We start from the raw sequence: 24,351 nt of genomic DNA on the forward strand, positions 1-24,351 counted from the left end.
ATCAAAATGGGATCCCCTTGTTCAAAAAGTAAGGATATCAGTATGATGACATCAGCGTATTAAGCTAAATGATGACCCCTTCTAAGTGTGGAGCTCTGTGTGATACACACAGTCACACTCCCATGAAGCTGATGCTTCTGTCAATGTTGGATTCATTTCATCTCTGTGCCTTCTTGCTAAGTCACTTCAGTTGTGTCTGACTCTGTAACTCATGGGCTGTAACCCACCAAGCGCTTCTGTCCATGGGGATTCTCCAGGCAAGGATACTGGAGTGGGTTACCACGACCTCCTCCAGGGGATCCAACCCATGTCTTTTATGTCTCCTGCATTGGCAAGCGAGTTATTTACCACTAGTGCCACCTGGGAAGCCCATTATCTCTGTAGTTATGTCTAAATTTGGAGGAGGGGAGATATCTAATTCTTGGTGTCCACTGTCTACACCACTGTCTGCTTCAAAAGTCCATCTTTCTGACCTTCATCATTGGTCCAAGCAAACTGCTTCATTCTCAAACTGAATCCTAAAAAAAATTGAATAGTCACTTTTAACATAATTGCCTAGCTATGCATTGGGTATATTAAAAAGACTATAACATATTTAAATCCAAGGAAATCCAAGTAGGTCGCCTCACTCACATCCCTTCTACCTTCTGTCAGTGCTATGCCAGCACACCAAAGAAGAGATTTCGCTCTCTGTCAGACTCAAACACATCCCTCGAACCAAACCCTCGACCCTTTCCAAGTGTATCACCCCCATTCAGGACCTGGCCTGGGCGGGGTGAGGAGGGACACAGGATCACACAACAGCTGTGCATTCCTTTTCTCTCCACATCTCACCACTCCTTGGCATTTTTGTCCGTCTACCATATTTATGTCTCACTCAGCTTTTTCTAGGTCCCAGTCTTTATTTCCCCCCAAGATTTAAGCTATCAACTAGAAAAGCCGGGAAAGGATTGCCTTCTCTCTTTACATTCTGCTTTTGGCATCCACTGAACTAAAGACAAGCTAACAGTAAAGTTGTTCCAATAGTAGAGAAATCAGGGTAGGAGGGGAAGCTGAGAGTGAAATGCCGGAAAGAGAGAAATTGGGTAGAATATTTTAACAACATTATCCAACTGCACATCTTCCATCCCCAGGGTTGTCAAGAATATGTGTGCCCGTGAACTGCACTCTCCAGTGGAGAGTGAACTCACCAACTGCTAAGGAGACCAATCCCAGTTTTAGAAACAACTTCTACTTCCTGAAAGTGTTTATAAAAATTAAAGTATACAAACATACACATACATACACATACAGAGGTAGGAAGATATCAGAGCTCTTAACCACTATTCCCTCCCACTTCTAGGAAATGCATTTTATCCTGATGTGCTACCCACTTATGGGTACTGGTGTAGTGAGTGATGATATGGAACAAAACATCAATTCTACAAAATGGTGAGAAATCTTCCAAACTTGGGTCCCTTATCCTGTTGTCATCACCGCCTTTATCTCCTCTTTGGTTTTCCCCTAAAAGACTCTCCTTACCCCAAACAAACACACAGATAAAGGTTTCTTCCTTCCTCTGTCTCTGTGTTTCTCTCTCTCTTTCATCTTAAAAAAAAAAAATTATTTCTTTTTGCCGCACCGGGTCTTGGTCGTGGTACGCAGAGTCTTTGATCTTCTTCGGGCATGCATTATCTTTTAGTTGCAGTGGGATCTTGGCTTGCAGCATGCAAACTCTTAGTTACAGTATATGATGTCTAGTTCCCTGACCAGGAATTGAACCCAGGTCCCCTTCTTCCTTTGCGGCTCAGCTCATAAAGAATCTATGTGTAATGCGGGAGACCTCGGTTCAATCCCTGGGTTGGGAAGGTCCCCTGGAGAAGGGAAAGGCTACCCACTCCAGTATTCTGGCCTGGAGAATTCCACAGACTGCATAGTCCATGGGGTCACAGAGAGTCAGAAACCACTGCGTGACTCACTTTCCCCTGCATTGGGAGCTTAGAGTTTTAGTCACTGGGCCACCAGGGAAGCCCTCTCCGTCATCTTCATTTTTAAGCATAAAATTTACTAATCTTTCAACCTTTAAATAATAGTTTAGTATGTTTTCCTAATGCATTAATATTGTATGCATGCATGCTCAGTTGCTTCAGTCGTATCTGACTCTGCAACCCCATAGTCTGTAGTCCTTCAGACTCCTCGTCCATGCGGTTTTCCAGGCAAGAAAACTAGAGTGAGTTGCCATACCCTCCTCCGGGGAATCTTCCCCACCCAGGGACTGAACCTGCGTCTCCTGCACAGCAGGTGGATTCTTCGCCCACTGAGCCACCTGAGAAGTCCCTTAATTGTATACCGTGTATACATTCTAATGGAGAAGGAAATGGCAAGCCACTCCAGTATCCTTGCCGGGGAAGTCTGATGGACAGAAGATCCTGAGGGGCTTCAGTCCATGGGGTTGCAAGAGTCTGACACCACTTAGGGACTAAACCACCACCATATATTCTAATCTATATTAATTATTATAAAGTGAAAGTCACTCAGTCAGGTCTGACTCTTTGCAACCCCCATGGACTATACAGTCCATGGAATTCTCCAGGCTAAAATATTGGAGTGGGTAGCCTTTCCCTTTTCCAGGGGATCTTCCCAATCTAGGGATCAAACCCAGGTCTCCTGCATTGCAGGTGGATTCTTTACCAACTGCGCTATCAGGGATGCCCAATTATAAAACCAACTAATATTTGTTATCTAGGTAACAGTCTACCGCTAGAAGAATAGCTAATAACTATTCTGACACATCGTGTTTATCATCTATTCCTTTTATTCTAAAGATATGTATTCAATCCATTTTCATGTAACAATTCCTGGGACATATATGAGCTTTCTGTGAACTGACAGGAAGGACAATCACATTCGTGGAGCCTCTGCCCTCAGGCTCATCAGAAACCTGGTGGTTATAACTTGCCTTCTTCCCAACAGAGAGGAATCGGGTCACACAATCTCCCATTGTTTCTTTCCAACATTAACATCTGTGTATAGAAATTTGCTTTCTGTGTAGTCTTTTTTTTTGTAACAATTTATCCAGTGTATAGCTAAGACATTGGTTAGGCTAAAATGTCCATTTAATTATTTTAATATTTAGTTTTCTAAATTGGGGCTGGCTTCAGGGGTGGGAAAGGGAACATAGATAGCAAATGTCAGAGAGACACATGTGGAAATACATTAAAAATGGACTTGTGCTGGGCTGGCCCCCCTCTGAAAATGGGCCCCAGGAGACAAGAACCCCTGGGGAAGGAAAGCTCCCCAGGCCCCAGGAGCAGCCCCCTGATTGAGCAACTTAATGGAGGCTGTGTTAATGCATGAAGGGAGCAGGGGCTTTGCTTTCTAATCTGCACTTTGCACTCAGCTGTAGATGCACTGCAGGCATCTCGTCATGAGGTCAACATGAAAATGAATTGCTCCCTACCACGAGGAAGTTGCTGCTTGATGTGTGCAGAGATGTATGTTGGGGAGGAGCAGAGTTAAAGGCCTCTCTTAAGGGTGGCAGAGGAAATCTAGACTTGTCTTAATACCCTGTGGACAGGATTTGTAGGAAACTCCCAGTTTTTAAAAAAGGTCCTCCTGAAAAATGGATACTTAGAAATCTGTTAAGGATAAGATGATAGAATGTTTCATTTACTAGCTGATTTAAAGCTCTTCACCAGCGGACTTCCCTGGCAGTCCAGGGGCTAAGACTCCAAGCTCCCAATGCAAGGGGTATGGGTTTGATTCCTAGTCAAGGAAGTAGATCTCACAGGCTGCAACTAAAGATCCCACATGCCCCAACAAGGACCTGGCACAACCACATAAACAAATGTATGTTTAAAACTTATTCACTGGGACCATAATAAGAAGAAGAATCTGCCAACTTTTCCATTTAGGAGCTTTTCTTTATTTGATTTTCCTTCTTTCTCTTATTCTGTCTTAACGCTACACAAGCTATGGGTAGGAGAAGTATGGCTGTGCATCTCATTTCCCCCGGACTACCGTGGTTTCTGTCTGTTGTTCTGGGCTAATTATTAAAAGCATCTTGGACACTCTTGAGAATTCTAGCTTAGACAGTAAGGAGAATGGCAACTCTGAGGTGACAGGATTAATTAAGCCAAGTGCCAGACATCATTTCATCAAAGCTAAAGTGTACTTAAATACTCAAAAGTCTGCTTAGGTAGCTGTTTGACCTAAAAATTCACCATCAGCATTGCTCGCCTGGTTCTTTTTGTTCCTTTTTTCTGACATCTTATCCCTGCTCTATTTTCTCAACTGCATCGCTCACTAGATTTTGGTGTTCTGTTCTCCCATCTCCCCACTGCAGCTACACCTAAGACATCACTACATTTTCATAGACAGACTTGGAGTCCTGACTCCACGCCCTAATTCAAGCAGATTGTGAGCCTCTGTCCAGCAAAGCCAACTGCTCTAACAACTGCTGTAACTTCAGCAGGTTACACTGAAATAAAAGTGTGTTTCTCACTCAAGCGATGATTCCACGTGGGAGTCCTTGGTCCAGTGGTTATTTCGGCAATTTTTTTCTAAATAATGACTCAAAGAGTCCTTTGCTCTTATGGCTCCACCACCCTCTAGGGCTGGAACATCCTATGCTTTCAGCTGCTGTTGTTTTCAGTCACTAGTCATGTCCGACTCTTTTGCGACCCCATGGGCTATAGTCCCCCAGGCTCTTCTGTCCATGGGATTTCCCAGACAAGAATACTGGAGTGGTTGCCATTTCCTTCTCCAGGGGATATTCCTGGATCAGGGATTGAAGCCATGTCTCCTGCATTATTAGCAGGCAGATTCTTTATCACTGAACCACCAGGGAAGACCCGCTGCTAGGAAAGAACAGAGAATGTAGAAGAGGCTGACAAGTAGTATGTGGACTTCCACTTACGTACTGTCAGCCAGAACTTAGAAGGGTAACATGTCATCAGTCTGGGTTTACACATAAAAAGGAAGGGAAGCAGAGTTTGGTTCCAAAGTCTACTAAAGTTTACCCATCTGATTAACAAATACCCATTTCATTCTTTCTCTCACAGGTTTGCTAAAACATCCCCTTCTGATGGGCAGTCACTTAAAGTCACACCCAGTTCTGTCTGTCAGCTCAAATTCTAGAGTTTCTGAAGGATAAGCCATCTCATCTCTGTCAGGTTCAGACGCGGATCCCTGTGAGTCAGTGGCACATGGACTAAAACAATACCTTTTGCACACTCTCACCATAAGACCTGAAGGATAAGCATGGGTAGGATTGCCACAATAATGCACTGGGAAAAAAGAAGAATGGGAAGTATGGCAGTTGGTGGTGCATAGCAATTCTGACGGAGAAGGCAATGGCACCCCACTCCAGGACTCTTGCCTGGAAACTCCCATGGATGGAGGAGCCTGGTAGGCTGCAGTCCATGGGGTCGCTGAGAGTTGGACATGAGTTAGTGACTTCACTTTCACTTTTCACTTTCATGCATTGGAGAAGGAAATGGCAACCCACTCCAGCGTTCTTGCCTGGAGAATCCCAGGGATGGCGGAGCCTGGTGGGCTGCCGTCTATGAGGTTGCAGAGTCAGACACGACTGAAGCGACTTAGCAGCAGCAGCAGCAACAGCAACAATTCTGAAAGTCTATTGGAAAGACAGTATGAAGATCCTCTACCCTTGTAGCAGGGATAATCTTTCAATAGACTCTCAGTATGTTTTCTGGAAGAAATTCCTTTGTCCATCATTCTCTGTGACCTCTGACTCTATCCTTAAAGCATCTTAGCCTTGAAACCATCATTTTCTATGGCTACCTCTGAAGAGAATATTGAAATATATGTTTTCTTTGTGAGGTGAGATGCATTCTCAGCCTGTTTCCTTGATAGTTTTCTGATTCATTTTCTTCCGGTCAGTTCATTGTGTCCAATCATACCTGAAGTTCTTTCCTGTATATAACTTTCAAGCATGCCTCAGATTTCTGCTTTCTAATCCATATTGTTTTTTTCTCTCTGCCTCCTTCTTTTCCTCTCTGTCTGAACTTAATGGTGGCTACCTTGAGACAATCTGAAAAAAAAAAATGTAGAAAGTATTTGCCACAAGGATGAGCATTAAGACGACTCTGTCTTTCAAAACCACCATCTTACACATTATTATTTCAGGTCTAGAAACAGATATTCCAGACAAAAAGCCCCACATTTCTGATCACTTTCTTCTGCTTTTCATTGTTGATTGCAAATTTCTCAGTTTCTTTTTGAACTCAACTCTTCTGATATTTTGCTAAAGGCAATCAAATAAACCAACACATTAGAAAACTGTTTCTTCTCAACCTAATATTCTCCTCATAAGCCTATATTGCAACTAGAATAGATTGGTCAATCTTCCGCAGGCACAGTTTTTCAAATATTTTACCATTGCATCACATGGAATGCCAGCTTCCCAGCTTCTGACACCTCATTCCTCATTGCCCACTGTCTGACCATTGAGACATGGTTGCATATTTTAGACTACTGTTAATGGTAGCACCCAACTTCAAAAATGACCAACTTTCCAATTAGTCAGAAAATGCAATCGTTACCAACAACTGCAAAATTCTGATGGCTGAACAACATCAGAATTTGCTTTTAATTCACACAACAGCTTCATTGTCAATGATCTTGATCAGGTGGTTCTCTCAGGGTCTCTCCTCCAAAGGATGACTTAGGAATCCAGAATATTCCCACCTTGTGGATCTGCTACCCTCTGAGGAGTTAGAATTCTTTGGTCCAGTTTTATAGGTGGTTGTTTTATAAACAAACCTGATTTGTAGGGGCAAGATCTAGAGGTAGATCACTATCACTTTTGTGTACATCTTGCTGCTGCTGCTGCTGCTGCTAAGTCGCTTCAGTCGTGTCCGACTCTGTGTGACCCCATATACGGCAGCCCATCAGGCTCCCCCGTCCCTGGGATTCTCCAGGCAAGAACACTGGAGTGGGTTGCCATTTCTTTCTCCAATGCATGAAAGTGAAAAATGAAAGTGAAGTCCTTAGTTGCGTCTGACTCTTCACGACCCCATGGACTGCAGCCTACCAAACTCCTCTGTCCATGGGATTTTCCAGGCAAGAGTACTGGAGTGGGGTGCCATCGCCTTCTCCGATGCACATCTTAATGGCTATGAATTTACATCAGTCACCCCACTTAACTGCAGCAGGAGCTGATAAATACGGCTGCAGTTCAGTTCAGTTGCTCAGCCGTGTCTGACTCTTTGCTACCCCATGAACTGCAGCAAACCAGGCCTCCCTGTCGATCATCAACTCCTGGAGTTTACTCAAACTCATGTCCATTAAGCTGGTGATGCCATCCAACTATCTCATCCTCTGTCGTCCCCTTCTCCTCCCACCTTCAATCTTTCCCAGCATCAGGATCTTTTTAAATGAGTCAGTTCTTCCCATCAGGTGGCCAAAGTATTGGAGTTTCAGCTTTAGCATCAGTCCTTCCAATGAATATTCAGGACTGGTTTTTTTTAGGATGGACTGGCTGGACTCTCCTTGCAGAGAGTCCAAGGGACTCTCAAGAGTCTTCCCCAACACCACAGTTCAAAAACATCACTTCTTCATCTCTCAGCTTTCGTTACAGTCCAGCTCTCACATCCATACATGACTACTGGAAAAACCATAGCTTTGACTAAGATGGGCCTTTGTTGGCAAAGTAATGTCTCTGCTTTTTAATATGCTGTCTGTGTTGGTCATAGCTTCTCTTCCAAAGAGCAAGTGTATGTTAATTTTATGGCTGCAATCACCATCTGCAGTGATTTTAGAGCCCCCAAAATAAAGTCTGTCGCTGTTTCCACTGTTTCCCCATCTATTTGCCATGACGTGATGGGACCAGATGCCATGATCTTAGTTTTCTGAATGTTAAGCTTTAAGCCAACTTTTTCACTCTCCTCTTTCACTTTCATCAAGTAATATGGCTACACTGTATGTGAAAGAGGAAAAAGAAACAGTGCACCAGCTATCAGTTTACTGACTTTCACCTCCATGTTGTTGCGTTAGGTCCTGCTTTGCAATGTTGGAACAGACTCCTTAAACATTTCTTCTGCACAGTGAGCTCTGTGTGAAGCTTTGTCAATAGGTGTTGCTTCAAAGGGGAGGGAGCTCCTCTTCCTGACCTGGTTTAATGAGCTTTGCTTCCCCTTGCCCCTTATGTACAGTCCCTTGGTGCTGTGTTTGGTGATGTCCAGCGGTGCTGTGTCTCAGGTGCCCACCTAGACCATACAGTCCCACAACAACCTTGCTGCTTCAGCATAGACAGATGACTCATCAGCATCCCTCCTCAGGTGAGTGCCACCCACTCCAGGCCTCACTGGTATCACATCCAACTCTCTCTGAGCTCCCGCCCAGGGACCTCAGCTCCTCTGTCTGTTAGTTGCTCAGTCCTGTCTGACTCCTAGCAACCCCATGGACTATAGCCCACCTGGCTCCTCTGTCCATGGGATTCTCCAGGAAAGAATATTAGAATGGGTAGCCATTCCTTTCTCCAGGGGATCTTTCCAGCCCAGGGATCAAACCCAGGTCTCGGGCACTGCAGGTGGATTCCTTACCCTCTGAGCCACCAGGAAAGCCTCAGGTCCTCTGTACCCTAGAGCATTTTTTCATGTTTGTCTGTGACTGAACCAGCTCTGACCTGGGCAAACTAGTGGATGTCTCTGCCATCCAGTTGACTGCAGCCACACAGGCTTGATGAGTTCTGAAGCTCAGGCTTGGAATTCTATGATGATCCTCCCTTGGACTTTCTCCTTCAACCCTAGGATGTCCATTACATTTTTATAATGATGTAATCATTACATCTCTTCACACCATTACAGTCACTTCTCTATCATAATTTAATAATTCTTTACAATAAATGTCCCCTATTCAAATGATTGTATTGCTTTTGCCTTTGGGTTGGATTCAGGCTGTGACAGACACAGCATTTGGTGAGTATATAGTAATTTCTGTCCTAATCTGAGTTACACCCATGAGCTCCAGACTGTTCCTATCAGGTCCCATAGTACAGTGCATGTTTCATGGAGAAGAGAACTGAAACCCAGGTTTCAGTTTCCCTAAATCACCATAAGGGATATGAAATCATATAGGGTATGTGTGAGTGGACTTTTCAGTAGAAAAAAATCAAGTACAACAACAGTGTTCCCAAAAGATAGTGGTTCTTTACCAAAGGTATATAGGAGGATAATATAATTTCTGCAACAACAAAGTATTATATTTAAAGATCAAAAAATACTTTCTTGACGCTACCAGATTTAGCAGGCCTAAAATTAAATAAATAAATTTTCATCCATTTCTCACTGTGTATAATTTCTTATTGAGATACCATAAAATTAACTGTTTTACAGTGTACAATTCAGTGGTTTTAAATTGCCAACATCCATTGGATCATTGAAAAAGTAGGAGAATTCCAGAAAAACATTTACTTCTTTTTCATTGACTATGGTGAAGCCTTTGACTGTGTGGATCACAAGCTGTGGAAAATTCCTAAAGAGATGGAAATACTGGACCACTTACCTACCTCCTGAGAAATCAGTATGCAGGTCAAGAAGCAACAGTTAGAACCAGACATGGAACAAGGGGTTGGTTCAAAACCGGGAAAGAGGTATGTCAAGACTGTATATTGTCACTTTGCTTATTTAACTTATATGCAGAGTACGTCATGTGAAATGCCAGGCTGGATGAAGCACAAGCTAGAATCAAGATTGCTGGGAGAAATACCAATGACCTCAGATAGCCAGATGACACCACCCTTATGACAGAAAGTGAAGAGAAACTAAAGAGCCTCTTGATGAAAGTGAAAGAAGAGAGTGAAAAAGTTGGCTTAAAACCCAACATTCAAAAAACTCAGATCATGGCATCTGGTCCCATCACTTCATGGCAAATAGATAGAAATAATGAAAACAGGTAAACAATGGAAACAGTGAGAGACTTTATTTTCTTGGGTTCAAAATCACTGCAGATGGTAACTGCAGCCATGAAATTAAAAGATGCTTGCTCTTTGAAAGAAAAGCTATGGCCAATGTAGATAGCATATTAAACAGCAGAGACATTACTTTGCCAACAAAGGTCTGTCTAGTCAAAGCTATGGTTTTTCCACTAGTCATGTATGGATGTGAGAGTTGGACCGTAAGGAAGGCTGAGTGCCAAAAAATTGATGCTTTTGAACTGTGGTGTTGGAGAAGACTCTTGAGAGTCCTTTGGATGGCAAGGAGATCAAGTTAGTCCATCCTGAAGGAAATCAGTCCTGAATATTCATTGGAAGGACTGATGCTGAAGCTGAAGCTCCAATAATTTGGCCACTTGATGCAAAGAATTGATTCATTGGAAAAGACCCTGATTCTGGGAAAGATTGAAGGTGGGAGAAGGGGACAACAGAAGATGAGATGGTTGGATGGCATCACTGACTCAAGGGACATGAGTTTGAGCAAGTTCCGGAAGTTCTTGATGGACAGGGAAGCCTGGCATGCTACAGTCCATGGGGTTGCAAAGAGTCAGACATAACTGAGCAACTGAACTAGGCTGAACTGATGCTAATATCATCACTAATTCCAAATCATTTTTATCATGCTAAGAAGAAACCTTGTATACTTAATAGTCATTCCATTCTTCCCATATACTCCCAAATGCTGGCACCACTATCTACTTTCTGTCTTTATGACTTTCCCTATTCTTGAAATTCACATAAATGGAATCATACAATATGTGTTCTTTCATACCTGCCATCTTTCAATTTGTCTAATACCTTCAAGGTTCACACGTGATGTAGCATGTTGCATATGATTTTTGATGTTTGATTTTTATAGTCACTGAGAACATATTATGTGCTTTTCTGTCACCAATAAAACCAATGTTAAAAGATCTAGGACAGCCATCTAGTTTTCACTTGTAAAGAAAAAGGAATCATTATGAAGGGGGAAAGTACAAAATCTTATATTTTCGTGAAAATCTAAATGTGAGCAAAAAAGAAAGTGAAAAATATCTCAAGTCCCGCCTTTTAAATTTTCTCTTATGGTGTACTGCTACTAATAATCAACACTTACATAACACTTCAGAATTTCAACACGTTTTTTCTATTGAATGCCAAAGGTAACACCTACTGCAGGAATTATATGCTGTGCTTTAATTCCAGGAGACTTTAGGAATAGTATAAATAGCACTACTATTTTTTTTTTAGTTGTTATTATCACACATCCTAAATATAAGTTAAGAAAACCTCTAGTATTTCTATAAAAATGCTTCTGTGAACAGAGACTGGCAAAAACCCACATAGGAGTTTCCTTTTCTTTTTTTTGTTTGTTTTTTTTTTTATCCAGAGAAACACTTGAAGTTGAGTTAATCATGCTGCTGCTACTGCTAAGTCACTTCAGTCGTGTCCGACTCTGTGCGACCGCCGTCCCTGGGATTCTCCAGGCAAGAACGCTGGAGTGGGTTGCCATTTCCTTCTCCAATGCATAAAAGTGAAAAGTGAAAGTGAAATCACTGAGTTGTGTCCAACTCTCAGCGACCCCATGGACTGCAGCCTACCAGGCTCCTCCATCCATGGGGTTTTCCAGGCAAGAGTACTGGAGTGGGGTGCCATTGCCTTCTCCGAGTTAACTATGAGCAGTCTCTAAAAGAGCAGTATGATCTAATTGGACTTAACATTTTTCTGTACTATAAGATGGGAGATGAGATGTGATGTAGAATGCCATCACCACAATCACTTCTGTATTTAAGTTGGTTTCAACCTTATCTTTGAAGGTGCTAAAAAGCCCTTTCCAAGAAGTAATAAAATTCTAGTCTGTGTTTAGCAAGGATCTTTGAAATACTCCTCTGAGATTTGAGGTAGGAATATTATTACAGCTGGAGAAAGAGACAATGGTAAGTTAAGTGACTTGTCCAAGGAGACACAATAAATCAGATGTAGGCCTTAGGAATAAACCGTGACTTTCCTTTAAGACTTCTCTCTGTGATACCATATGGCCTGAGCCACTGGAAGTTTCCTCGTTAACCCTGCAGTTAATTTTCATGTTTTAAAAGGCCTTTTTCAGATACATAAATATAACCTTCTTTAATACATTTTCCCAGGCAATGTAAATTAAAGAAATCCACTCCTAATAAAGACCAGAGAGAATCTACCTTATCCACAAGATATGGGGAACCTGGTAACTTAGAGTAATGACTTCCATCTGCCCCTAATAACTGATATGAGGTTATCACATGGCCTTGCTTATTACCCTTATTATTGGGGACTGATACACAAAATATGTTGGGACTACTGGCTATCATTTTTCAATGAGAGCAGCATGTGGGAAAAAATATGGAGCGCTGTTACTACGTGATGGGCAGCATGGACCATGATCTGAATGAACACGTTCCCTTTGATCTACAGTAGAAACATATTTCTGTACCTTACATTGTTGAGAAAAGTACATTACAGGAGAACCCATGGACAGCAACATCTTCTCCCTTACAGGTGGAATACTGTTCTGGAAACTATATTCTATCACCTTAAAATTAACTATTGAGTTAATGTCCCAATGACTAAGGAAGATCAAACCCAGAAAAATATCTTCATAAAAATAAGGGTTTTATACCCAGACTGATCTCTAATTTCAGTATCTACTTGGATAAATTGCTTTTATTGACATGTTTCTGTAACATTTCAGTTCTTATTTGAAAATAAGGATAAGGGGTACTTATTCTTATTGTGTGTGTTTTCCAGCTTTGGGTGAGGATTTCATAGGAAAATATGTGTAAAGCACTTAACCTAGATCAGAGAACCTAAGAAATTATAACTAAAAAGATACAGAGACTCATCTGCCGTTACAACAATCCTGGAAAGTGGTTTATAACTAGTCTTTTTTTGTGGATGAAGAGACTGAAGCTGAGAGAGATCAAATGCTTTGTTGAAAGTCAGAAAACCTGACTTCAGAAAGATATACCATGATTCACATTCCAGTTTTCCTTCTTACAAATAATGTTTATCATACGTATATGAGTGTGTGTGTGTGTGATTTCAAAATAAAAACAAGCCAATTGTAGAAAATTTTAAAGACACACAAAGGAAAAATTAATTTTTACCTACTTCCCTAATGTTTCTCATATATAAATTATGTAAAAATATAGATAATACTATTAATAATAATTATAATAATAACTTAACTTTATTGAATCCTTTTATGAGCCAGAGCTTTCCTAAGTATTTCACTTGGATTAAGTCCATTTGTGTGTTAGTCACTTGTTGGGTCCGACTCTTTGTGACCCCATGGACTATAGCTCGCCAGGCTCCTCTATGTACTTCTTCAGGCAAGAATACTGGAATGAGTTACCATTTCCTACTCCAGGAGATCTTCCTGACCCAGAGACAGAACCCGGGTCTCCAACACTGCAGGCAGATTCTTTACCATCTGTGCCACCTAGGAAGTCCAGGTCCACTTGGCCTTGATAAATACTGGGGAGGGTACGTGCTATTCTTATCTCCATCTACCAATGAGAAACCTGAACCTGAAGGGCCGAACCAGCTCTCCCAAGGTCATCAACCTCAGCGGTGGAGGTAAGCAACACCAGGGCCGACTGAAATTAGAGCCAGCACCTTTAGTCATTAGGCTGGTAACCTAAGTACGGACAAGATTTCTTACATTGGAATCATACTGCACACTTCTTCATGATTTGACCTTCCATTAAAATAGAATGTTAATATTTCTTCATGTTATAAATATACTTCTCCATGATGATGTTTATTGGCAACTCAGTATTACAACTTCAAACATGCACCACTATTTATTTGATCCCCTCTACATTGCTGAATGCTTACAGTGTTGTAACACTGAGCATTGTAACACTCAAAGAATACTTTTGTATATACTTTGTATATGCTTTGTTGCAGATGTGATTAAATATTTCCATGGGTCAAAATCCTAGAATGGAATAGCTGGATAATTTTTAAGGATTTTTGTTACACATTTCCAGCCTGCATTAAAAAAACATGGTACCAACCATCTCTCACAGGCAGTGATGGAGAGTCCTCTGAATTCAGGCCTTCTGATCCTTGCTTGTCTGCATACATGCTAAGTTGCTTCAGTTGTGTCCAACCCTTTGCAACCCTATAGACTGCAGCCTGCTAGGCTCCTAAGTCCATAGGATTCTCCAGGCGAGAATACTGGAGTGGGTTGCCATGAGTGGAATAACTGGACAATCTTCCACTGGAAGATCCTCCTCCAGGGAATCTTCCCCACCCAAGTATTGAACCTGCATCTCCTGAAACTTTTGCATTGCCAACAGATTCTTTACCACTGAGCCACTGGGGAACCCTTACTGTGACTTTATCAACTCTAAATTATCAACTCTGCGATAATTCCTATTTAATCCTGCCACTTGGTGTCAAAGAATACATCTGAATCCAACTTGCCAAGAACCTTCCTCTGTATGATGCCTTTCTTATTCAAGAGTTATTCCCCATATGAAGCACAACTGTGTACTTACTTGGGTAAATCTAGAGGGATGAAATTTGACATCTACTGTGAGATTCAGTTGGGAAATCTTGTAGCACCTGATGCCAAAAAGGAACTTTTATTCTTAAACCGAATTTCCTAATCATGTGTTTGAATTGAGTAGAATGCAAACTTGTGAATACTCAATTATAGTAGATAACTCTAGTACATATTAAGTAATCTAGATTTGGTAAAAATGTATTTTTTTCTCCTCCTGCCATAAGTCTCTATCCTGAAGGAGCCAAAGGCACAGGAAATTTCTCGGGACACCCATCAAGTCCCTCAGGGTTCAAGGGTTTTCTCCCAAAGCACTCTGCCCATAAAGTGTTAAATATTTATAGCCAAGAATTGTCATCAAATTCTTTCAAATTTCTTTAATTTAAAGTTGAAAAATCAGGACATCCCTGGTGGTACCATGGATAAGAATCCACCTGCCAGTGCAGGGAACGTGATATGATCTCTGGGCCAGGAAGATTCCCCATGCTGTAAAGCAATTAAGCCCATGCGTCGTAACTACTGAAGCCTGTGTGCCTAGAACCTGTGCTTCACAACAAGACAAACTGCCTCGATAAGAAGCCCATGCACCATAATGAAGAATAGCCCTTGCTCATTGCAACTAGAGAAAGCCGCATGGCAATGAAGACCCAGGAGTCATAAAATAAAAACTAAAAATTAAATAAAAAGTTGAAAAATCAGGCATCTGTTGACTTGGACAGATAATTTCAAATGCAACAATTTGGAAACATGAGATTTTCATCTTTCTCCTAAGTATGGTTAGTGGTTTAGTCACTAAATTGCATCCAACTCTTGCAGCCACATGGACTGATGCCCCTCTAGGCTCCTCTGTCCATGGGATTTCCAAGACAAGAATACTGGAATGGGTAGCCATTTCCTTCTCCAGGGGATCTTCCTACTAAGGGATCAAACCCCAGTTTCTGCATTGCAGGCAGATTCTTTACCTACTGAGCCACCAGAGAAGCCGTAAGTATACATGCAAACAAATCTACCCATTTGTTCCTATGGACATGTTGTACCTTTTTGCGTCTCAATAAAAGATAGAAGTACTTCAGCCTCAAGTAGTGGTTCACAAACTATAGATAATCATTTTTCAAAATAATTAAGGGGAGATTATCAAGGAAAAAGAAGAGATTCCTTGAGGGTTTTTTTTCCCCCCACTAAAGGTAGATGGACTTAGGCACATAATCTGGGAAGGAATATTGGACTTGAATTTGGGAAGACTTTCTGAGGAATGTCCCTTCTTACTCCTGACTTGGTCCATGCAAAGGACTTCAGGACCCTGGGGAAGATTCTCAAGACACAGAATGATCTAGATGCCAACATCTCTTTATTTTCACACCCGGTGCTTGAGCAGTTCATGCCAAGAGCCTAAGATACTCCAGAGCCTAAGTTTCCTACAGCATGACTCTCTCTAAGGCCAGACATTGAGGAGTTAAAGGAGGCCTGGGTGCAGGGACAGCTGGAGATAATTACTTACAATCAAAGGACACACAGAAAAGCAGCAGGAACAGCAGGGTGAGGTGTTCTGCCTGACTGGATTATAAGAGGCATCTGGACAGAGGCAACTGGGCTTAAATACTAGTCAGGGAATTTTGCACTGTTTGATCTTATTTTAAGACCTAAGAAAGAGATTGGGATTGGTTTGAACCTGGTTTAAAAAGCCCAAAGGTAGACATTCCTGTCATAAACAGCTTGAACTCTCTTGTCCTGTAAATGCGGATATAGGAAAGATGTGTTAGGGCCAAGGGGGCTTTGTGTATTAAACACAAGATCAAGTTTTACTTCGAAAATTCTGAAGGATAATTTTGTACTCCTGTTTTCCAACATGGGCAATTAGTCTAAAATCCTGGACATCTGACTTTGTTCTTTGTATTATTTTCCCTAAGATCTCTACATTCTTTTCCCTAAGATCTCAAATTTTTTCGTCAACTTACTTTTTTCCGCAGCCCTAAATTATATTTCAGCAACTGCCATTTTCCCTCACAGGGCCAAGATTCATGAGGCAAATAAATATTTCTTCAGTGAAAGAACGTATTGTAGCCAGCACTGTTTTAAGGAGATATCAGATCTCTGAAGTCTCTAAATTGGATTTTCTTCTCAGATACATATTTTTTTCTATTTAATAATGTGTATAAAATGGATCCACTGCATTATATTCAGTACCTAAACCTTGACTCTTGGAGAAACCTTTTCTTGATGAACTCCAATCCGAAACTGTGATCTTTCTTCTTTTGATTTATCTATAATGTTAAGACATAAGCTCTAAACTTTATAACAGTGAGTACTTTATCAGGTAACCATGGAATTAAGCATACTGAGCAACTTGAAAGAAAGCATGCTTACTTCAAAGCTGATGGCATTAGATGGTATGAGATAAAATGGAAAATTGCCTCATGTACAGATGCCTGCAGCAGGACTCATACAGACAGGGTAAATGACAGCCTTTTCATTTAGGATATGGAATTGGCAGAGGCAAACCTCCACGGTGGAAGTCAGAAACTTTTAGACACAAAAGCACCTAAAATACATCTCCCTTTCTTATGAACTATTGATGATAGTTCCCCATTGCTTATAGGATGAAGTCCAAATGCCTTAGAATCCACAGCTGCACCTCACAGTATGTTTAAAATCTGCCTCTGCTTCCTCTTCTCTTTTCCCATCTTTGCCCCATATGCCTGTTTCATTGAGTCCTCTAAAATGCCATTTCATTTTCTTATCTTTAAACTTGTGATCCGTAATATCTTCACATTCAAACATCCTACCTTCATTGAACAACCTGGACATTTTCTACTCAAGCTTAAAGGCCTACCTGAGAAATATTTTCCTCCCCAACCAATATATATTTTTAACTTTTTATTTTGTATTTGAGTTGTTATAATAATTTCAGGTGGACAGCAAAGAGTCTGAGCCATACATATGCATGTATCCGTTCTTCCCTGAACACCCCTCCCATCCAGGTTGCCCCAGTACATTGAACAGAGTTCCCTGTGCTGTACCTTAGGTCCTTGTTAGTTATCCATTTTAAATATGACAGTGTGTACATGTTCATCCAAAACTCCCTAACTATACTTTACCCCTATTTTTCCCCCTTGGTACCCATAAGTTCATTCTCTAAGTCTGTGAGTCTGTTTCTGTTTTGTAAATAAGTTTATTTTTATCATTTCTTTTTAGATTCTGCATTTTAAGGGATGTCATATGATATTTCTCCTTCTCTGTCTGACTTACTTCACTCAGTATGACAAGCTCTAGATCCAACCCTGTTGTTGCAAATGGCACTATTTCAACCCATATTTTTAACCAATGAACAAGAGGCTTTTCCTTTTCATCTCCTTTTCCCCAAATAAAACTCAATATTTTAACCTTACTTATCCTGAAGAATGAATTGATCCTTTATTGGTGTGTCCATGGTACTATGTACATTTCTCTATAATCCATTTGTCCAATAACTCAGGCATAAGTTCATTCATGCATTTATTTTTAAAAAAAGTATTATCTGTATAAAGATGGTTAGTCACTACTCGAAATTATAGGAATTATAGGAACTAAGCAGTAAAACAGATCAGACTGACGGTCTCAGGGTTAAAGATCTAGCTATCAAGTTTAAATTTCTTCTATAATGTTATGATTAGCCACTTTGCTTATCTGCTCTTCTTCAAAGATGGACAACTTCTTAGTAATCTTTAGTGTGGATCCACAAGGCTTAGTACTGTGGTTCATATTTGAAGTGAAAGTGAAGTCACTCAGTTGTGTCTGACTCTTTGCAACCCCATGGACCATAACTTACCAGGCTCCTCCGTCCATGGGATTTTCCAGGCAAGAGTACTGGAGTGGGTTGCTATTTCCTTCTCCAGGGGATCTTCCCAACCCAGGGATCAAACCCAGGTCTCCCGCATTGCAGGCAGATGCTTTAACAATATTTTTAAACTGTTACTCACTATTTTCTAAGTAAAGCTTTCATGCTTTACAGAAATTCTCCTGGAATCTTCACAATAGTGCTATGCTTTGGACACTCGTTTAACTCAGAGAATTCAAGAGACACAGTTTCTTGGTCCCACAGTTATTAAGTAGTAAAGTCATAAACGGAACTCATGTATGTTTGACTCCCAGAGTAAAGTGAATGAAAGAAGAATGAAAGCAATATTCCAAGAAAAGGTCAGTTCTTTGGTGCTTCAGGGAAAGTGGAGAGGCGGTCATTGGCCTGAGGACCAACAATACAAGGAGTGAGTTTCTGTGCCTAGAGTAGAGGAGGGAGCACTGGCTTCATCTGCTTGAAGAATTTGAAGCTTCTGTTAAAATTGTCTCTGTGCTCTATTTCATCACTAAACCTGAATCCCTTTGGACCAGCCTAAAGTGATTGGTTAATCAATTCACTTATTTTTGTATACTCTTTATAGAAATTATTTCAGACTGCTTAAATAAAGGAAACAAATCTAACCAAAATAAATAAATAAGTCCCAGTTCTTCTGACCCTGGAATGTTTTTTCTAAAACGGCCCATGAGAGAAGCTGCTCCATTTCTTATTAGTGGTTGCAATTCACCACATCTGTCCTTTTGGTCTTTGAGGATTCACACTGAAACCATCCTTAGGTCTTCCTGGGAGGCAGCCTCATGGTATTCTGAGAGGGACTGTCTGGGCCTTTGTAGTTCCTGTCAGGAGCCCATACCCCCCTTAACCCCCCGCCCCGAGGCAGTTTCCTCCTTATACAGTTTTCACATCCAATCATAACTAATACACTCTCTAAAGTTGGTACAAATCTTTTTAGCCCTTCCCCTTTAATGTGATTACAGACATGGAGAAACTGTTTATTTATATAGATAATATTTGTAAATGTAAATAGTAATGAAGAAGAGGCACACGAAGCTTCTAGGCTAATAGGTTGTTATGTCTGAGCATCAAAGTCGAGCCAGTGTTTCCTGGTAAAGTTTTGCAATTTTCAACATAAAAAGAAAGATTGTTTTGTTTGTTTGTTCGTTGTTTTTTACTATATATCATTTCTCTTGTAGTCACTACTTTTGTTAGACATAACTACTAACAATAATATAAAAAACTTTCCCCATTTTGCTTTCAAAAATGGCCACAGGAAATGTTCCGGTCACTACTTTGACTCAGTTCATTGACTGTTGATAGAATATTGAATTCATCTGAGTCAGTTGATATTTTCACTTTTGCTTTAAAAAAAATGTTTTAAAAGTATTTAATAAGATAAAATATTTTATTTAATATTTTATTTCTTTGTTTGGTACACCAGGTCTTAGGTGAGGCATGTGGGATCTAGTTCCCTGACCAGGAATTGAACCCAGACCCCCTGCATTGGAAGCATGGAGTCTTAGCCACTGGACTGCCAGGGAAGTCCCTCACTCTTGCCTAGAATCCCCTTACATGATTTATTGAATATTGTAGTCTTCAAAATGTTTTACGAAAAATAATTTTCACATGAGGCTGGGAGTATTTTCTTTTACCCTTGACTGCGGCTTCCCTGGTGGCTAAAACGGTAAAGAATCTGCCTGTAGGGCAGGAGATGCAAGAGATTTGGGTTTGAACCCTGGGCCGGGAAGATCCCCTGGAGAAGGAAATGGTAACCCACTCCAGTATTCTTGCCTGGAGAATCCCATGGACAGAGGACCTTGGTGGGCTATAGTCCATGGGGTCTCAAAGAGTCAGATACAACTGAGTGGCTAAAACTTACACTTCACTTTTGTGTTTCTCCGTAACGGAGTATTCTGCACTTCTCTCCATGACTCATTCATTTCTTCTGAAGGAGAAAGGAAGTGCTCTGGGTGGTGGACCTGGAATAGTTAGGCATGCCTATCTTTGTCCTTCCTTCTTCCTCTCTCTTCCGGGTGTGTCTGTCTGAAGATAACAAGAGTTGTCATCTGCAGAGTGTGCGTGGTCTGCATGAGCCTGATTAACTTCTCACGGAATCTGAAGTTCCCAGTATGCCCAACCAGACACAGTGACTCTGGATTCAGGAACTGGACAAACAGAAGGGTATCATTTTGTGGACCCATCCAAACCCCAACATTGGTATGGAAAAACTAAAAGGTTATATTTTGTGAAGCAGAAGTTTCTTAAAATTTAGCCTAAGAAGGAGTGCTGAATAAGATGTGAATGGTTGTCTCATATACAGGGTTATCCTTACCATCTTTCTAAATTCCATATATATGTGTTAGTATACTGTATTGGTGTTTTTCTTTCTGGCTTACTTCACTCTGTATAATCGGCTCCAGTTTCATCCATCTACCAATACAGTATTGTAAAGTAAAATATAGTAAAAATAAAAATTAAAAAAATAAATAAAAAGCAGAGACATTAAATAAATAAATAAATAAATGAAAAGAAAAAGATGTGAATAGTTGTAACTTTAAAATCTAGTTCCAAAAAGTCAATGACATTAGGCTCTCAAATACATAAACTCTCTGTTTCTCCATCTGTATTCTTTGTATTGGAATATCTGCCACCACTTTATCTAAAATACATGAAGGCAAACAATTGTATGAGAGCCACTGAATTTTTAGATGTTAATATAAATACCTTCTAAATGACATACTGTTAGTATTCCAGACTCAAAGTAAGAAACTGTTTGGTCTGAACATGAGATTTGGTCTACTTACACTTGAATTCTGAAAATAAAGAGTTTTACATCTGATTTTGTTGTTCTCTAATCTGGCAATGTGAGGAATGATTAAAGCAGGAGTTTACATGTGGCAGTGTAGGGCAATGATTTGTGATATGTTGCTGATCAAATATCCTTTCTTCCCTTCTTTTTTCTTCCCCCGAAGGGAAATAAATGGTCAGACAAATTCTTCCTGTATTTCATTTGTTGTTACTTCTGGTTTCTTCTCCCCAACCCCCGCCACCGCAACACACACATTTAGCAAAAACTAGGATTTCTGGAGATTACTTTCAGAGTTCCTGTCTCACCCACAACACATACTCAAAAATTCTTCTGGAAAGGTTATCAGAGGCAGTAAAGGATGTAGGGACATTACTATGTAGGAGTAATGGGGCATAAAACCAAATATTTATTCTTCCTACTGAGCACCAGCTATAACTATAGTTTAGGCAAGATTGCCTCTGTACCTGCCTCTAACGGTGAATGTACCTTCCAGATTTATCAAATATGCCTGGTTTGAAGATTAGTTCCCAGTAGGAGATTCCTTACACTGAAGAGCACTTTGAATAAGATTTATTTGATCCTCATCTCATCTTTACTTAAGTCTGGTTAGAAAGTATGAGGATGTATTTTAAATAGAGCCTTCATTCATTTTAATGAGATAAAATGCCTATGGTGGTCTGACGATGTTGCAAAGGTCTTTATTTACATCTCTGTCGTCTTTCTCTTTGAGAAACGAATATTTTACAATAAGATTTAATCAGTTCACACAAAGAAGTTAGTTGTTGCAATGTCACTGCCTTAGTAGGTATTAATTCCTTCAGTTTTATTTCTGGATGACCCAGTTAAGAGTTAGGTCTCCACGCTTTTGTAGATTATTACTTTCTCTGCTTCTTAAGGGTTGACAATACATGGTATCTTTTACAAATTTAATCTTCTAAAGACATTAACAAAAATTCAGTATAATATAAGGAACTGGTTAAAAATTATTACAAAAATAAAAAAGTATTTAGTCATTAAAAACACATTATCCAAGTACTCTTAAAATGAAAAACAATTAGGTGTGGAACATAAAAAAATTTCACACACTTTATTAAAAAGCATATATATATGTGTACATATGTTATATATGTATAAATTAGGAAGGTAGACACAGTGATACAAATTACTGCCTGGTAAAGTACATGTGATTATTCTTTTATGTGTCGTGGTGGTGGTGTATTTTTGCTGTTTGAGATTTGCTGAATAAATATTACTTTTGCAATCAAAAAGTGGCACTTTTTAAAAGTCCAAAATAAAGAAAGATTTTGGAGAGCATTAAAAAGGCAGCTTTCTGTTCCAGCTCTTATAAACTATATACATTTTGTCTCATGTTTGCTTTAGCCATGAAGCCACATAAAGTAACATTAATAGAACTGATATCTCAGCTGGTAAAGAATCCACCTGCAATGCAGGAGATCCCGGTTCAGTTCCTGGGTCTGGGAGATCCCTTGGAGAGGGGATAAGCTGTTCACTTCAACTGGAGAAAGAAATGGCAACCCACTGCAGTATTCTTACCTGGAGAACCCCATGAACAGAGGAATCTGGTGGGCTACAGACCGTGGGAACGCAGAGTCGGACAGGACTGAAGCGACAGAGCTTGTACACACACACGCGGGTACTCACTCCAATGTTCATAGGCTTCCCTGGTGGCTCAGACAGTAAAGAACTCACTGACGATGCAGGAGACCTGAGTCTGATCCCTGGGTTGGGAAAATCCTCTAGGGGAGAGCATGGCAACCCACTTCAGCATTTTTGCGTGGAGAATCCCCATAGACAGAGGAGCATGGTAGGCTACAATTCATGGGTTTACAAAGAATTGGACATAGCTGAGCTACTAAGCACACACACAGGTATTACTTTATGTATTAAAATCTTAAGTATGTACTGCACATTGCCTTTTCCACTATTTACTTAGATATTTTACAATAAAAAAATAATGAAATAGAGAAAAACTAAAACAGAATTGAAAAAGAGAATACAAGTCTGCCAACCATAAAAGTCAAAATAATTGATGTGTTTCTGCCTCAAATTTGTCTCTAAAGTTTTCTTCTCTTTGTTTATAAGAAAGAACATGTCCTTAGGTGAAACATACTTTTTGTATCACTGTATAATGAAAGAAGTATCTCAGGGGGGAATCTAACATTGGATTTAATAATCACTGTATAATTTAATGTATCAATAAACGTGTAAGTTGCTATTGCACTTAACAAAAGCTTACCTTTATTTAAAGAAGAGAGGCGGCTTCCCTGGTGGTTCAGTGGTAAAGAGTCTGCCTGCAATGCAGGAGACCCAAATTTGATCGCTGGGTTGGGAAGCTCCTCTGGAGAAGGAAATGACAACCCACTTCAGTATTCTTGTCTGGGAAATTCGTGGACAAAGGAGACTGATGGTTACATCCAAGGGGTTATAAAAGAGTCAAACATACAATTACATTGATAGCCTCTTTTCTTTCTGTTTTCCTGCTCTACCATCCTCTTGAGAAGGCAATGGCACCCCACTCCAGTACTCTTGCCTGGAAAATCTCATGGACGGAGGAGTCTGGTAGGCTGCAGTCCATGAGGTCACTAAGAGTCGGACATGACTAAGTGACTTCACTTTCACTTCTCACTTTCATGCATTGGAGAAGGAAATGGAACCCACTCCCGTGTTCTTGCCTGGAGAATCCCAGAGATGGGGGAGCCTGGTGGGCTGCCGTCTACGGGGTCGCACCGAGTCGGACATGACTGAAGCGACTTAGCAGCAGCATCTCTACCATCCTCAGTAGGTTACCTTTCTTCCTGGGTGAGTCCTTGCCTCATGACTGCATAGTTACAAGGAACTGCCATCATGCTAGGGCCCATGACCTCACACAATCACATATTCAAAAAAATGGCAGCCTTTCCTTGTACATCTCTTTGTCAGGAAGGAAAAATCTTTACCAGAAGGTATCTGGAAGAGTTCCCATGCTTTGTAAGTATCACATCATGTCAGTTCAGTTCAGTTGCTCAGTTGTGTCCAACTCTGTGTGACCCCATGAACCGCAGCACTCCAGGCCTCCCTGTCCATCACCATCTCCCGGAGTCCACCCAAACCCATGTCCATCGAGTTGGTGATGCCATCCAACCATCTCATCCTCTGTCGTCCTTCTCCTCCTGCCCTCAATCTTTCCAAGCATGAGGGTCTTTTCCAGTGAGTCAGCTCTTTGTATCAGGTGGCCAAAGTATTGGAGTTTC

At 40.6% G+C, this 24,351-nt stretch overlaps 1 pseudogene; it reads left to right on the forward strand.

The window, feature by feature from the left end:
* Window positions 1–13,464: 13,464 nt before the first annotated feature.
* LOC138445865 (putative MAGE domain-containing protein MAGEA13P) overlaps window positions 13,465–24,351 on the forward strand; it is a 75,819-nt pseudogene continuing 64,932 nt past the window's right edge.

The sequence above is a fragment of the Ovis canadensis genome, chromosome 9, assembly GCF_042477335.2.
Source record: "Ovis canadensis isolate MfBH-ARS-UI-01 breed Bighorn chromosome 9, ARS-UI_OviCan_v2, whole genome shotgun sequence".
Taxonomy (NCBI): Eukaryota; Metazoa; Chordata; class Mammalia; order Artiodactyla; family Bovidae; genus Ovis; species Ovis canadensis.